At 39.3% G+C, this 12,323-nt stretch overlaps 1 pseudogene; it reads right to left on the reverse strand.

Annotated features, from left to right (window-relative positions):
• The window catches only part of LOC113593967 (protein numb homolog), a 54,274-nt pseudogene that overhangs the window by 7,791 nt on the left and 34,160 nt on the right, over window positions 1-12,323 (reverse strand).

Below are 12,323 nucleotides of genomic sequence, written 5' to 3' on the forward strand. Positions count from 1 at the left end.
TGCTAAGCGTCCTTTCATGTGCTTTTGGTCATCTTTCTATTTTCTTTGTTGAAATTTCTACTCAGAGATTTTGCCCATTTTTTAGTTGGGTTGCATTTTTATTACTGAGGTGTATTAGATACATGATTTGCAAATATTTTCTCCCATCCTGTGAGCTGTCTTTTCTCTTTCTTGGTGCTGTTCCTTGAAACACAAACGTTTTAAAGTTTGATGCAGTTCACTGTATGTATTTTTTCTTTTGTTGTTGCTTGTGCTTTTGGTATCTTATCTAAGAAACCACGGAAAAGTTTTTACGCTTACCCCAATCATCAATCCTGAAAAACTAGGATGGAGGAGATGTCAAGGTAAAAAATGCAGTTTTCCATTTCAGCTACTATGCCATAGAACTGGAGATTCCTGGTCACAGCTGAACAAATCCTATGACCCTGTGTGCAGGGGGTCCATGTCTGGTCTCAGTGAGATGAGCCAAGAAATATCAGCAGTGTGCTCTGGGGGAAGAAAACACTTCTAGCTCAATCTTCTCTGCAGTTTGGAAGGGCTGTAAAATGGGAAGGATAATCAAAGGAAAGAAATCTTTAAAATGCCATGACCATAATGTTCTGATGAAATTCAGATAAAAGTCAGCTAGGACTCAGTTAAAATTTAGCTTTAACTATGGGAAAACCACTCAATCACGTTAGAATTGGCTTCTTTGAGTTAGGCTGCTTCAAACAATGGGATTTGTGGAATGATGATGGTGGGCACCTTGATTAAAAATATCTGCTTTAGTGGGGCGCCTGGGTGGCTCAATGGGTTGAGGGTCTGACTCTTGGCATCAGGTCAGGTCGTGATCTCAGCAGGGTCGTGAGATAGAGCCCTGCGCTGGTCTCTGCACTAAGCCTGAGATTCTCTCTCTCTCCTCTGCCCCTCTCTCCTGCTCACTCTCTAAAAATAAATTTAAGAAGAAATTTTTTAATCTGCCTAATTTCCCCTTGGAGGGTTTAAATTGCATTAGAGGGTTAAATTTACATTAGATACATTGTATAACATTTTCTTAGTTGAAAAGCAGGTGCCATCCCAGTTTACATTTTTAATAAAATGACACTTTTTGAAGATTCTGTGCCAGCCTCCTCCCCGAAGAAACAGAATCCAGGGGGCTCCAAGGCTAACCTCCTCCAAGCCAACTCCTGCACGTTCAGTCCAAGTTAGGAAATGATTACTCAAGTGAATGCTTACATTGCCTAAATATATGACAACAAGAAAGCCAATAAAGTATTTTACAATTGTTTACTGTTCTAAAAAGAACCAAAGAATTTCCCTTTAAGTCTACATTGTCTACACACACATTCTTTTCTCTTAGAAAAATCTGGTTTTCTCAACAGCTCTCCTCATATTTATGGTCAGCAAGCATGCTAGATTTTTCAGGAATTCTCAAATATTTTATTCCTTCATAGTGCTATTTAGTTTATCAGATATGGTCTTGACTGTTGGTCATATTTATTATATAAAAATTAATCAGCACAATAAACATCTACACAGGACAAGTTTATGCTTAGACAATCCAGGCCTGGAGAATTAGCTCTATAGTTTGATCGTATATGCAACAGCACTGGGAACCTGGTCTCCTAAATTCAACCATACAGGCTTATCATTTAAGGTATGTGTGATAACAAGGATTTAATAATAAAATCTCACAGTCTAACAGGGATTATTCAAGGCACATACAGCCCTTCCGTCCACAATAGAGTCATACGGTCACTAAACAAACGTGATATAAATTTTTTTTTAACTTTTTAAATTATTTTTGCGACACAGAGAGAGACAGAGCATGAATGGGGTAGGAGCAGAGAGAGAGGGAGACACAGAATCTGAAGGAGGCTCCAGGCTCTGACCTGTCAGCACAGAGCCTGACGTGGGGCTTGAACCCACAAACTGTGAGGTCATGACCTGAGCCGAAGTCAGATGCTTAACCGACTGAGCCACCCAGGCGCCCCTAAACAAACATGATGTAAAAAGGAGAAAGAAACTATGTTTTGAGGTCTTCGCTGGGGTAGCAGTAAGTTGATGAATTTCTCCTCTAGTCCTGGCCTCATTTCATGGGGGCCCAAGCTGTGGAAGCCAGTACTCATTTGCTGACTGATAGTGGACTATTTATTTCCTGAAGGCCCAAGGGAAGCCATAGGCTTAGAAAATGAGATTTGGCCAGATAACCTGCATTGTCCCCAAGTTTAGAACATGGTTAAGAATCCAAGGAACATGCATGTGAATACTCACATGGCTCCATGGATTTTCTTCATTTTTTAGCCTTTTTTCATTCCCCACTCTCTTTCTTTCTAACTTTCCTTTTTTGTTTTCTATTTCTCAGGCTTTATGCCTACCAGTACTATCCAAAAATCATTTGTTTATATTTTGGGTTAATTTATTTGTTTATATTTTGGGTTAAATACATACAAACTGCTATGCAAACTAATCTGCCGATACCATTTGAGAAGGAATTTTTTACCCATTTTCTTTGCCTGTTGGTCTCAATATGCAAAAGAAAAAGCAAATGCCATCAGGAACACTTTTATTCAGTTTTCCTTGAAGCCTGCTTCCTATGGACTTTTGCCTCTTGACTATTCCTTAATTTCATTTCAAAGGTCTTTCTTGATTCCGTATGTCACTCTTACAATTCCAAATGTTATTACTAACTGTTCCATTTAATGTGTATATAAAGGTTATAGTAGTTAATTGGAAAAACCTGGCTTCTGACACTTTTGCATCATCACTTAGAAATAAAATAGTTAAGTACTATGAGGAGTTTGCTCCATTCATTCTACCCTAATCCTGCATACAAAGAACTTAGGGTAAACATGAGCAGTTACCCTATCAAGAAATACTGAAATATTAGGAGTTTCTTTTCCTTCCTTCTCAGAACACATTTCACCTGTATTCCACAAAGATTCAGTGTTAAAAAGGAAATGGGAGAGATCTATACATGTATAATAATGTCTTCCACAGGTAAGATAACCTTATCTATATTCACACAAGTATACTATAATTATGGAAGTCCACAAATTCTTTGTCCAGTAATAAAATAGTAAAATAATGTGCATGTGTCTGTAAAATCCCACAAGCACATACATAAATGTGTAAGTGTACAGAGTACGAGGATATTTTTTCATTTGAATATTGCATTAATTATCTACTTCTGAATAGCAAATTACTCCCAAATTTAGTGTTAAAACAACAAATGTGGGGCGACTGGTGACTCAGTCAGTTAAGCATCAGACTCTTGATCTCGGCTCAGGTCACGATCTCACGGTTCGAGTTGGAGCCCCACATTGGGATCTGAGCTGACAGCGTGGAGCCTGCTTGGGACTCTCTCTCTCTCTCTCTCTCTCTCTCTCTCTCTCTCTCTCTTTCTCTCTGCCCCTCCCTCTCTCTCTCAAAATAAATAAACATTTAAAAAACTAAAATAAAAAAACAAATGTTTATTATCTTATAATTTCTTCTAAGTCAGGTCTTCAGGAGTAGCTTACCTGGGTGATTTGGGCTCAGAGCACTCATGTAGTCAACACCTTGGCTGAGGCTGCAATCATCTGAGGGCTTGACCCACATAACTGTTGTCAGGAGGCCTCGTTTTCTCACCATGTGGCTTCTCCCTAAGGCTTCAAGTGCCCTTGGAACATGGTAGTGGCTTCTCCCAGAGTGAGTGGTCTCAGAGAGAGGCAGATGGGAGTCACACGATCTTTAATGACCCAAACGTGAAGTCACACTCCATTACTTCCACATTGGTTACACAAGTCAGCCCTGCTCAGTGTGGGAAGGAAGTGCACAGAGATGTGAATAGCCTTGTGTTCAGGGTTGGGGATCACCACTGCCATCTTGGAAGCTAGCTAGCTAGCTACTATATCTTTTGTGTTGTGTACAAAACAGGAAGTAGCCATAAAAGGACACTTATCAAAGACTTTCAGTTCTATCATAGTTAGGATAGCCTAGGTCAGAGGTCAACAAGCTTTTTCTTAAAGAGTGATAGTAAATATTTTCAGCTGGCAGGCCATATGGTCTCTGTTGTAATTATTCAATTCAGTTGTAGCATGAACGCAGACACAGACAACACAGAAACAAATGTCTTTCCTATGTTCCAGTAAAATTTTATCAAAACAGGCAACTGGCCCACAGGTGGTGGTTTGATGAGCCTGAACAGCAATCATTTATACTCAGTGGCTTAAACAACAAAGGTCTGTCTCTCACTCACACTCTTTCCATCACAGATCTGCACACAGACTGTTCACTATGTACTTTCAGGAATTCAGAATTATGGAGTATCACATGTTTCCATGATCACTTAGGCAGAAATCAGGAATATGGCAAATCCCTCACTGGCTTTTAAAGTTTCCACCTGAAAGTGACACCACATTCACTCTCATTTCTTTGGCCAAAGCAAGTCACATGGCTACCCCTAACTTCACTGGATCAAGGCAGGACAAAACTACCATGTGCCCAGAAGGGTAGGGAAGCAGATATACTTAGTGAACAGTGGTAATTACTACCAGAAGCACATTATTTCTTATTATTTGTTCTTTTTCTACCACTAGACAACTTTCCTTTTTAATTGAAGATGACATTGTTAGCAGTGTTACAGAAATTTAAATCTATAAATAATCTATTTTAATTTATTTTTAACTTGTTTATTATTTTTATTTTAGACAGAGAGAGCAAGCAGGGGAAAGAGGCAAAAGGAGGAGGGGGGAGAGAGAGAGAGAGAGAGAGAGAGAGAGAGAGAGAGAGCAAGAATCCCAAACAGCCTTCACGCTCAGCATGGAGCCCAATGAAGGGTTTGATCCCACAAGGCTGGGACCATGACCTGAGCTAAAATCAAGTCAGATGCTTAGCCCACTAAGCCACCCAGGTGCCCCTAAAGTCTATTTTTAAATCACCTTTTGCTATTTTGCTTTTCCCAAACCCCTCTGACCTCAATTGCTTCAATTTTGGTGGATCTGTCCATTGCCATGGCTTTGAGCAGACATTTATGCTATGTAACTTAATATAGTTATATATTAACTTAGTGCAGAAAAATCAGCATTTCTTTTGCCTGAAACAGAACATCCCCAATTCAGCTTTCAATTAAAAGACTCATGTCTTACTGTTTCCAGAAGAAAGAAATATAAGCTATTATCTATCTTCTTTCTTGCAAATAGTAGGGAAGCTGATCAATTACAAATACTTATTGAATACCTATTAAAATGCATACTGTGCTGCGTGTTTTGAAGGACAGAGAAAACTAAATGCTTGTCCCGAAGACTTTTTAATAGTTACCAACATAATAATAAACATTTGAAATGAGAGTGACCAATACTACACTGTCTAATTAAGAGCTGAATTGTGAACAAGAGGCATTGAGTTGAGTAACAGTAAGATAAAAGGAAGGCCAATCAAAGGTACTTTAAATAGATGGGATTCATGGAGGAAGGACGTTCAAATTAGCTTCAGGAGTTGGGAAGAATTTCACTAGGTTAAGGTGGGAGAAAAGAGGGATGAGAAGAAGAAAGTTTCTGGAAAAAGGAACACAATAACCGAGGGCATGAAAGTGGATGCTAGTCTGGCATAGCCATGAGAAAGTAAAGATGTGGACCCAAATCCAATGAAAGATGCCATTCAGAAAGAGCAGGAGGGGCACCTGGGTGGCTCAGTCAGTTAAACGTCTGACTTCGGCTCAGGTCATGATCTTGCGGTTTGTGAGTTCAAGCCCCGCGTCAGGCTCTGTGCCTGGAGCCTGCTTCAGATTCTGTGTCTGCCCTTCCCCTGCTCATGTTCTGTCTCTCTCTGTCTCTCAATAATAAATAAACATTAAAAAAATAATTAAAAAAAAAGAGCAGGAAATAAATAATTTGATAGAATGAAGCTTTAGTTTTATTATTTTTTTTTTAATTTTTTAATGTTTATTTATTTTAAGGAAGGAGAGACAGAGCGTGAACAGGGGAGGGGCAGAGAGAGAGGGAGACACAGAATCCAACAGTCCCCAGGTTCCAAGCTGTCAGCGCAGATCCCAACATGGGGCTCAAACTCAGAAACCATGAGATCATGACCTGAGTTGTAGTCAGTCGCTTAACTGACTGAGCCACCTAGGCGCCCCGAAGCTTTAGTTTTAAATGGCAGCCTGAGCACATCCATTTGTCTCCCCTCCCTTACAACACACAATTAAAAATAACTACATATGTGTGTGTGTGTGTGTATATATATATATATATATATATATATATATATATATTTTTTTTTTTTTTTTTTTTTTTTTTTTTTAATGAAGAAATCCAGGGGCACCTGGGTGGCTCAGTTGGTTAAGGTTATGGCCCTTGGTTTCAGCTCAGGCCATTATTTCAGGGTTCATGAGACAGAGCCCACATCAGGCTCTACACTGACAGTGCAGAGCCTACTTGGGATTCTCTCTCTCTCTCTCTCTCTCTCTCTCTCTCTCTCTCTCTTTCTCTGCCCCTCCCTCCTTGCCTCTTTCTCTCTCTCTCTCAAAATAAGTAAATAAACTTTAAAAAACATAAATAAATAGATAGATAAATTTCTCATCTCGTGAGAAATGAGAAAAGGACAATCAGCAGACAATAGCTTTTATACAATACTGATGAACCAATACTAGGGGGGTGAGTGGTAGCGGCCCAGCAAAGCCCTCCTCTCTCTGGCTCTCCATTTTTTCATTGTAACAGGAAGTCTTCCTGTGTAGCAAGCTCTGCTCATGAACACAGAACTTCCTGTCAGCCTCTTCTGGTTTCTGAGTAATTAGCTAGCAGGAAAACCACCCTATATGCAATAGTAGAGGAAACACATCTAGAAAAAAATCAGCTTATTTTGTTTTTTTTTTTAAACTATAAAAAACCATCCCCCACATCACTGGGCACAGGAGGGAAATCAGCTACATAAGAAAGAAAGAAAAAAAAAACCAGAAGAAGCAAAAATAAATCTGACCTCACAAGAACCAATTTAAGTAACAGAAAAATAAATTTTCAAGCCTCTAATTAATATTTTCGGAGATATTCTAGATATAATAAATACCTAAAGTAAAAACAAGATGTTATAAAGAAGGAACAGTTAGAGAACAAGAAAAAGTACTTGGAAATTAAAAACATGCTTGCCACACTTTAATTGTTTCTAGAAAGGTAGAAATATAACATGAGAAAAATGAGAAAGACAAAAAATAAAGAGAAAATATAAAAGACCTGGAGGTCTAATCCAGGTCCACAATACAACCAAAATGTGTTCTAGAAAGAGAGCCCAGAGAAAATGCAAGGGTAGAAGTTATGATAGAAATCACTGAAGAAAATCTACCAAAGCTAAGATCGCTATGAATCTTCAGATCGAAAGAAGATACTGAGAGGTTGGCAGGATAATATTAGATGTACTGAGGAAAAAAGAAGATCCAAAAAGCACTTAGAGAGGGAAGAAATAAGTCACCTTCAAGGGAATAAAAATCAGACTTGCAGCAGGCAATCTGCAATTATTAGATATCAGAAAACATTAGAATTTTTATTAATGTCTTAAAACAACTGGATATCCATAGGGGAAAAAGAAGAATCCTGATCCCTACCTCAAACCATACACAAAAACCGAGATGAATTCTTGACTAAACATAATAACTAAAACAAAAAGATGGAAGAGGGGTGCCTGGGTGGCTCAGTTGGTTGAGCGTTTGACTTTGGCTCAGGTCATGATCTCATGGTTCATGAGTTTGAGCCCCGCATCAGGCTCTGTTCTGACAACTCAGAGCCTGAAGCCTGCTTTGGATTCTGTGTCTCCCCCTCTCTCTGTCTCTCCCCTGCGCATACCCTCTCTGTCTTTCAAAAATAAATAAAAAACATTTAAAAAAATATGGAAGAAAACACAGAAGAATATCTTCATGACTTGGGGTAGGAAGGACGCTGAAAGCAAAAAACATAAAAGGAAGAAATGATAAATTCATCAAGTTTTAAATAGTTCTGTTTCTTATAAATACATTTATAAGACAATGTATTGTTTGGAAACAATACTTAAAAAACATACTCGAGAAAGCTCAAAATCCAGAATATATAAAGAACCCTGCCAACAACAAAAAAAGAGCTGTACAGTTCAAAAAAGATAATCTGATGCAGCTCTCTCTTGAGCTCGGCTGGTCTCCTATTTTGAGAGTGCACTTTTTGCTTTAATAAACTTTCCCACTTGTGTTTAAAAAAAAAGATAATTCATGTTTTTAAGTGACTGAAAGATTTAATCAAATACTACCTAAAGGAAAATACACAAAACACACATGAAAAACCGCTCAAAATCATTAGAAATTAGGAATTAAAAACTAAAATCAAAATGAAGTACTACTATATGACCAATATGACTGAAATTGGGAAGACTGACAACAAATGTTGGCAAGGGCTGTGGAGCAACCAGAACTCTCATGCTTTATTGGAAGGCTGTAAAATAAGATGATCATTCCGGCAGAAGATCTGGCAAGGTCCTCAAAAAATGAAACCTACAGCTACTCTATGACTTCACATCTCCACTCCTAGCACTTTGTCCAAGAAAAATGGACACTGTGCCTACAAAAAGATGTGTGCAGGGGCGTCTGGGTGGCTCAGTCGGTTGAGTATCTGACTCTTGGTTTCAGCTCAGGTCAAGATCCCAGGTCACAGGACTGAGCCCTGCGGTGGGCTCTGTGCCAAGCATGGAGCCTGCTTCAGATTCTCTCTCTTCCTCTGCCCCTCTCTCCTCCACTTGCACGTGCTCTCTCTCTCTCTCTAAAACAAAAAACCAAACCAAACCAAAACAAAACACAAAAGATGTGTGCAAGAATGTGTGTAGCAGCTGTATTCACAATAGCTGAAAACTAGAAACAGTCCCCATGTATTTATCAGTAGAAAAATGGATAAATAAACGGTGGTATAACTATACAATGAAAGGGATGCAGACAACAACATGTGTAAAACAAGTGTAAAAACATTATGCTGAGTGAAAGAATCCTTACACAAAAGTGCGACTGCTGTATGCGTCCATCTACAGGAAGTCCTAAACAGGCATGAGAAAAACAAAATTCAGAACAGCGGTTACCTCTGCAAGGGGGCAGGTGCAGGCATTTCCTGGGAAGGGACACGAGGGAAGACGCAATGTTCTATATCTTGATATGGGTTTGGGTTTCAGTGTCAAAACTCACTGAACGGTACACTTCAAATTTCTGCATTTTGTTGAATAAAAATTTTAGCTCAAATGAAAAAAAATTGTAAACAAATATCAAACCGAATTGAGTATCGGTAATGATCTGCACGCTGAAGTGTCTGAGAGTGAAGGGCAGCGATGTCTGTGACTTACTTTGAAATGCCTTGAAAATAAGATGGATGGATAGATGAGCAGAGGGATGGATACGTGGAAAGGTATTTAATAAAGGAAATATAATGTTAATTGTAGAATCTAAGTGACAGATCTATGGGCGTTCAGTATAAAACTCTTCCAATTTTTCTGTACTTTCAATTTCTTTTCATAATGTGGGATAAAAGAAAATAATGAGATATTACTGTCAATATTTTGGAAGAAAATTATAAACCTAGAATTTTATGTACAGCTGTCAATCAAGCTATTGATAAAGCTATTTTCAGTTTTGCAAGGGATAATGTGATTTTTTTGCCTATTTAGAATCTCTTAGGACACCATCCCTTCCTCATCCCTGGGGTAGGGTCATCCGACCTCCCAACATTCAGGGCGGGCATGCGACTCAAATTTGGCCAAATAAGCGTACTTCATGCCCTGGGCCACAGTGATTGTTCAGAGATGAGCCAAGCAAAGTCCTTCAGAGGTATTTTACTGGAACCATCAGTAAAGTAGTTTTCATTTTTGCTAGGATCACAATCTGTGAAGAAGACTTGAGCCTGGAGAGATGTTGGAAACTACTTTGTCAGCACATGAGGTAAGCTTGCAGGAGAATGAAGCTGACACAGAAGGAAACAAAGGCAGAGCACGGAGAGAAAGAAACAAGGCAGTGATGACAATGTTTGAGTTCCTGGATTCATTTTGGACCATAACTTCCTCTCACCGTAGATTGTGGTGGAGAAAATATATATATATATTTTTTGGTAGGCTCCATGCCCAGCATGGAGCCCAACATGGAGCTTGAACTCATGACCCCTGAGATCAAGATCTGACCTGAGATCAAGAGTCCAACATTTAACTGACTGAGTCACCAGGTGCCCCACAGTAGAGAAAATATTAATAATATAGTGAGAAAATCATGTTTTCCCCTTGTAGTGTGTTGAATAGTAGCCCCCTTAAATTCATGCCCACATGGAATCTCAAAATGTAACATTATTTGGGCATGGGGTCTTTGCAGACATAATTAGTGAAGGATCTGGAGATGAAAGCAGCCTGCATTTAGCGGGGCCCTTATAGGAAGAGGAGAGGACACACACAGAGTCACGGGGAAGGAGAGAGAGGCAGCGATTGGAGTATTGAGGCTGCAAGGCAAGAAATGCCAGGATTACTGGAGCCACCAGAAGCTAGAAAGAAGGAAGGCTCTTCCCTAGGGCCCAGAGAGAGCATGATCCGGCCGACACAGACTTCCAGCCTCCAGAATGGTAGGACAGCAGCCCTAGGAAACTAACATACTTCTCAATAAGGAAAAAATAAATTACAAACTCTAAGAGCAAAATGTCCAAATGTGAAGGAAACTAAAATGTGGCAAGATTTTTGAGCAACAGGTAGAATGAAAGAAAAGAGGATGTATTTGTACAGATGTTCAGAACATATTATTTTGAACAGTCCAGGGATGGTTAACAATGGATGTTACAGGCAAAATTTCCTCTGGCACAATATTTACATAGTCATAATAATGTAAGCCCTGTGTATTGACATCACACTTTTAGAATAAACCTATACGCATATAGTTCTTGGATACTGTCATGCACAGATTATAAATGCAATCACCCTTAACAATGTGAGATTAAAGATCTACCTGACAGAAGCCGTTGGTAGAGCGTGCGACTCTTGATCTCGGGGTTGTGAGTTCGAGCCCCACAATGGGTTTAGAGTTTACATAAAAAATAACAATAAAAGTAATAATAGAATTATCCTCAATAAAAAAATTCTTAAAAAAGAAGTTGAAAAGTGAAAAGAGAGGGAGAAATGGAAGAGCAAGGGCACTAGTAACCTCATTTTACTTTGTGAGGAATTAAGAAATACTCTCAAATGTTGATGGCAAGAAAAAAGTTCAGGACCAAAAATAATTTATAACTATCAAAAATTGGGCGGTGGGATGAGGCAAGGTGGTATGGGATAGTGCCTCTGAGCCTAATTCTTATCCTTCATAAACAGTAGAATGTCTAGGGGCGCCTGGGCAGTTCAGTCAGTTGAGCATCTGACTTTGGCTCAGGTCATGATCTCACAGTTGATGGGTTCGAGCCCCGCATCAGGCTCTGTGCTGACAGCTCGGAGCCCGGAGCCTGCTTTGGATTGTGTGTCTCCTCTCTCTACCCCTCCTCCACTCACACTCTGTTTTTCTCAAAAATTAATAAGAATGTAGAAAACATTGTTTAAAAAAGGTAGAATGTCTAAACTGGTAGATAAAATTCAATATTGCACAATATTATTATTGCATAATATTAAATAATATTGTATAATATTATTATTTAGGATTATGGAATAACCAGCATGGCAAGAAAAAAGAGATATGGTGGAAAGTAATTTTCTCAAGCATATTCTAGATCAAAGAAACTACATGAAGCCTACATCTGGGCATTGGGCCTGCGTTTAGGGCTGAGGGCTGTTTTTTTTTTTTGGTTTTTTTTTTAATATTATCATTTCTATTTTTTTATGTACGATTGGCTTTGGTAAAAATGCCAACAGATGAGGTGGATCAGATTATAGAGGGCCTTATAAAGATGAGGCAGGAAAATTTTTTACTAGATTAAGGCCTGACAACGGCACTTGGGAATGGTGGTAAAGAGATCGATTTAGTATTTAATAGGAAAAGTCCAGAAGACTAAATGTCTGGGTAGAAGATAGAAGTCAGTCAAGAAGACAGTAAAGTTTTTGGCCTGGGTGACAGTAATGGATTGAATTACCCTCCTCCCCATTTTTATGTGAAAGCCCTAACTCCAGTACTTCAGAAGGTGTCTGCGTTTGGAGAGAAGGCCCTCAGAGGCACAACTGAGGTTAAATGAGGTCATTGGGGTGGGCTCTAATCCAGTATGACTGGTGTCCCTCTAAGAGGAGAGAGAGGACATCAGGGATGCATGTGGACAGAAAAGGCCATGTGAAGGAGGACACAGCAAGAAGGTGGCCATCTGCAAGCCAACTGGAGGCCTCAGGAGAAACCAGACCTGCCAGCACCTTAATCTTGGACT

Source organism: Acinonyx jubatus, chromosome B2, assembly GCF_027475565.1.
Source record: "Acinonyx jubatus isolate Ajub_Pintada_27869175 chromosome B2, VMU_Ajub_asm_v1.0, whole genome shotgun sequence".
In the NCBI taxonomy this organism is placed as follows: domain Eukaryota; kingdom Metazoa; phylum Chordata; class Mammalia; order Carnivora; family Felidae; genus Acinonyx; species Acinonyx jubatus.